The following is a 5,733-nucleotide window of genomic DNA, read 5'->3' as shown; positions in this document are numbered from 1 at the left end:
TGTCAACAGACACTGTGTATCTGTACTGCAAAATGGAAATAGAAAGAAGTAGAAAAAAGGGACACGATCTTGATAATAAGATCTAACACAAAACGTGTGCTCACCAGAAGACTGGCACTGTTCTGAGCCCTTTATGCATTTAACACGTTTGATTCCCCCAACCACCTATGGTGTCTTCAGTCTTATTTTCTCCTTACACAAATGAGGAAACGGAAGCACACAGAGTCAAGTAACTTTCCTTCATTTCAAAAGTAATGAGTGATTGAGCTGGAATCTGAACCTCACCAGTTGAGCTTGTGTGTCCTTGCTGTTAACTCTGCATGGGTAATTAAAAAAATGCCTGTTATTAGATATAAGGAGAGGTGGTAAAACCCATTTAAAAAAAAAAACAAAACAGCAATCAGTAGTGTGAGGAGAAAAAAGCAATCTAAGATTCATGAATTTAAAAGATTAACGTGGAAGGTTCAAAATTAGAATTCACGGATTTAGGTCTTAGAAAAGCCTGTTCTTTATGAGTTCTAACATGTTGTACAAATATCACTATTTTTTCCAAAATCTTAATATTTTCTTAAGACACTTTTGGAGTATATCCCAAGGTAGTTAATAGCTTAACTTAGATAATCTTTTTTTCTGAAAAAAAAATCTTAAAATGAGCCTGGGCAGAGCATGCTCTGGTCTGTATTGGATTAAAATTAATAAATTATGCATGAACAATGTTGCTGACAAACCCAAAGAGGATTTTTCCCAGTCGGTGGGAAGCTCAAGTTAAAATTTAACATGCTTTTCTCTCAAAGCTGTATCTTTTTCAGTATTTCCAGGCTGAAAGATTGACTGTATCTTTCATATACTCAGCTGAGAGAAATGCTTCATCTTGTATGCCTCTCTTTCCTTTGCTCCTTCACTACCACACTGATTTTGTATCTTAGATATATTTCCTCTTCTCTGACTCAACGGGCATTGCCGTTGTTGAAGCTGCCATCTTTTTGCTGAATGAATGAAGTTGATTTCTAATTTGTTTCACTGCATTTAGTCCTCCTTCCAGTCCAATCCGATTTTCTCACTCCAGCCAGAAAACACACACACACACACACACACACATCTCATTATTACCCAACACAAAGTCCAAACTCTTTACACTGGCTTACATGACTTTTAGTCTGGCTCTTTTGCACCTATACAGTCTCAATTCTAGCTGTTCCTTTATTACTACTTTATAATCTAGCCACACCAAGTGATTTGCAGTTCCTCAAACAAGCCAGGTTGTTTCATGCCTACAAGCCTTTGTGCATACTAATCCCTGAAATAGCCTTTCTGAAATTGCTAAATTCTTGCTCATTCTTGAAGAAAACCAGGTAATACCCAGGACAAGAGGTGGAAGCGGGGTGGGGTAGAAGGGATCAATGAGGGGAAAAGAGGGATGCATGTAATACTTCCAACAATAAAAAGTTAAAAAAAGAAAGCAGGTATCACATTTTATGAAATCTTGTTCCTTTCTTTGACACTACTGTTGTAATACGTAGGCCTTTGTAGTGCTTTCCCATTGAATTCCAGCTATTTGCTTGTGTTTCACTTCTCCTGAAAGCTTATACAAAGCTTAAAAAATCGACATTCAATATTTCTAAATTTTAATTTTGTGGAGAATTTGTTTCTTAATATAAAGCTAAATAGATAACTGTAAAGGAAAACTTGTATTTTTTCTCTTCTATTGTCAATACTTCTGACCCAGATGTGTGTGTTTATTCCACACCAAGCAATTCTGCAACACCAACTGGCTGTCCCCACAATTCAATCCAGTTCTGACACTATCAACCTGGTGTTAGCATCAGATCTCACAAGTTACGGGCTCATTTCCACACAGTTGCCCCCCAAAAATCAAATGCCAATTGCAAGTTCAGGTTGTTACCTATGATTCTGACTGATCAGGTACAAATCAGAAATTTCTGTTACTCCCTCATGGGATTCAGTAGTTTTCTAAAATAGCTCACTGAACTCAGGAAAACGGTGTACTTACTATTATTGATTTATCAAGGATACAAATGAATAGCCATAGGGAAGAGATGTGTAGGGCATGGTATGATGATAAAGGTACAGAGCTTCCATGCCATGCCCTCTCTGGGTGTGTCTCCCTCCCAGCACCTCAATGTGTTCATGACCCCTGAAGCTCAGAAAGTCATTTTGTTCAAGAGATTTTAGAGCCGAGCCGGCATGGCTCAGTGGTTGAGTGTCAACCCATGAACCAGGTCACTGTTCAATTCCCGGTCAGGGCACATGCCCGAGTTGCAGGCTTGATTCCCAGTGTGGGGCATGCAGGAGTCAGCCGATCAATGATTCTCTCTCATCATTGATTCTCTCTCTCTCTATTTCTCTCTCTCCCTCTCTCCCTTCATCTCTGAAATCAATAAAAATATTTTGGGGAAATTTTTTTTTGAGAGTATAATCTCTAGCACCTGCCGTATTCTATAAAGTTCAGTGTATGGAGGTAAAAGTTTCAACCCTCTGGTCACTTGGTGCTTAGGTGACCAGGCACATGCGGAGGCTATCCAAAGGCTCTGCCTTAAGTGAGCCTATTAACATAAACTCATATGTGACTAAAGGAGCTCCTTATGAATAACACTCTTGTCTCTCAGGAAATGTTGAGTTTTGGGAGATCTGTGCCAGGAACCTGGACAAAGACCAAATTAATTTTTTATTATGCCACAACTAGCTATGTCCTGGCCATTTCCCATCATGTCATTTTAGCATTAAAAAACTAAGAATCTAAATCAAGTTGCTGCTTAAACTTCAAAGCATTTAGCTGAATAAGGAGGACTTCGAGGCTGTGGTTCATGAGTATCAGAGCAGAGCAGAGAGGAACCATCATTTCTGAGCTACTATGACAGCACAAGGAGATTTTAACTAGTATCACATTTAATTCTCAGAAAAGTATTGTCCCTGCAATACAGCTGAGAGGGTCCTAGAGGTTGAATAAGTTGCCCAAAGTTGCAGAGATAGTAAGCAATGGAATGCAAATGCAGGATTTTTAAAAATATATATTTTTATTGATTTCAGAGAAGAAAGGGAAGAGAGAGAGAGAGAGAGAGAGAGAGAGAGAGGGAGAGAGAGAGAAACATCAATGATGAGAGAGAATCATTGATCGGCTGCCTCCTGCACACCTCACACTGGGAATCAAGCCCACAACCTGGGCATATGCCTGGACTGGGAATTAAACCATGACCTCCTAGTTCATAGGTTGATGCTCAACCACTGAGCCATGCCAGGCGGGGTGCAAATGCAGGAATTTGCTGGTCGAATACACAAACAAGTCATTGGGCACTTAGCAAATGAGCAATTCTCTACAAAACCTTGAATCTGGTGTTTTAATCCTTTCTTTATTCACATTGCCTGCCACCATACCTGCCACATTATCAGTGTTCTTTGAGTGTCCAGAGACATAAATAGCAAGCAGAAATGGTGCAATTTATTAGAAAACTTCCTTTGGTCCCAACTCTTTCAATTAGATCTCCAAACATGATTTCTCTTGTCATATATTCTAAGTTAAAAACCTATTTTGGGGAATCAACAGTGAGTAAAATGAGACACTGATTTTTGAAATGATTCTGTTGAATCAATATCAGGATAGGATTGTTCTTATATAATACAGTGGAATGTTTCTCTTGTCTGACAACTTGGACTACAGGTTCAAACCCAAATGGATATGGGTCTGTAAAGATAGTGACTTAGCAATGCTTTTATCCCATACTGTTTCCTGCCCAGACTCATTGATAACCTATTGTATTTTATTTAATATGTGTTTTGTACTGATTTTAGAGAGAGTAAGGGAGAGAGAGATATATAAATATCACTGATGAGGGAGAATCATGAATCAGCTGCCTCCTATACACTCCCTACCGAGGATCAAGACTGCAACCCTGGCATGTGCCTGACCTGGTTCATGGGTGGACACTCAACCACTGAGACACAATGGCTAGACAATAACCTATCTTCTTATCAAGACAGCCAGTAGTATAAGGATTGAGCAGCCTTTTTCCTGGCCTTCCATTATGTTTAATAGGTCAATATTTTTCTACTCTGTTGAGTTTGCCAATTTTAGCATAAGCTTCACATTTTACTGACCTAATTTTTCCTTTATACCTTTCCTTTTTCTAGATACAAAAATCTCTGTTGAACATTTTTTAAAACAAGCCTGTATATAATACCCCCCCCAAAAAAAAAATCCAGCAAATGAAAAGTATACAAGTGGCTCCAAGCATTGTTTAGTTAGGTGACAAGAGAGAGCCCTGTGGAATAAGCCACAATGCCATGGCCATAACATCAATTAATTAGTGGAGTTTTTACCTCTCTCCTCTCTCTCTCTCTCTCTCTCTCTCTCTCTTTCTCTTCCTCCATCCCTCGATCCCTCCCTCCCTCCCTCCCTTCCTCCCCCTGTAGACATACTTCCTTGGCAACACTCGCTTGCCAGCATGTGCCTGAGCCCCCTTGATGTACTAATCAGGAATTCAAAACATGTTAGAAATGAAACAAGAAGTAAATCTTGAACAATTTTTGAAGAATTTTGCCAAAATTAGCAATGCCCCTCTCTGAGTAAGACTTAATTTTAATTCTTGATAATAAGCAATGGAGGATCAGAACAGCAAAGGAACTGTGGAAATATTATCCTACTTTTCACTTGAATTTCTATCTTACACAATGTTAAACAGCCCTCAAATATTAGCCCCACTGATTTCTGCTCCTGTGCAAGTGAACTTTTTTCCCCTCTTTGAAGTTGTCTGAGTATTTCTCATCCTGATTCTCTGGGGTTTGCCTGTTTTCCACAGGTTTGCCTGCTTTTCACACCAGATTCAGGCTACCATATTTATTCTGCTTCCTTACAGAAACTCCACCTATTGTATGAAAGTATCCATCTCACTTACCGTGGGCGAAAATGACACTGGACTCTGCTATAATTCCAAGATGAAGTACTTTGATAAAGCTGAACTTAGCAAAAGCAAGGAAATTTCATGCCGTGACATAGAAGATTTTTTACTACCAACCAGAGAACCTGAAATCCTATGGTATAAGGTATGAACTATGAATAATCATTTTGCTTATACATAAATAATGTGTATTTTACACTTGAAAAAGTTGGATAAAAAAATTAATGGGCATATTACAGTTCAACTTTGCCTTCCTAAAATGCTACAGCAAGTTGTGCTATCCATTGTACGTTTTCAAACCAGTGAGTGACTTTGATAAATGCTAGTTAATATTTGTATCAGTAGTCCATTATAAGAAGCTGATGTGTTTATATTTATATCTAGTTTATACCTACAGTGCCTTCAAGTTTGTTATAACCTGCATTGATAATTTCAGGACCTAAAACTAAAATTAATTTTCAAGCTCTTCATGTAAGCAGTCCAAAATTTCCCCAAATAAGGAGAGAAATATTTCTTTGCTTCTGTGATAAAATAGTACACTAGTTTTCTTGAAAAGTTCTATGTAATGGAAGTATTTTGATGCATATTCTAATCCTTTTCATATACAAGCATATGTATTTTAAATATCATCTGATGAAAATTTATAACATTATAAAAATAATGTTAGATTAAGGTTTTTTCAAAAAGCAAAAGAAACTTCAGGCTTATACAGAATAAATCAACCCTGCCCTTCCTATCACTGAATTTCAAGATTTGAACATACTCTTCAGTTCATTTCTATATCATAAAATATAATTCTGTTATTGAATTTATTCAATAC

Source organism: Myotis davidii, unplaced genomic scaffold (genome assembly GCF_000327345.1).
Source record: "Myotis davidii unplaced genomic scaffold, ASM32734v1 scaffold29, whole genome shotgun sequence".
Lineage (NCBI taxonomy): Eukaryota > Metazoa > Chordata > Mammalia > Chiroptera > Vespertilionidae > Myotis > Myotis davidii.
The sequence above is the reverse complement of the archived record's forward strand: the minus strand, read 5'-3'. Positions refer to the sequence as shown.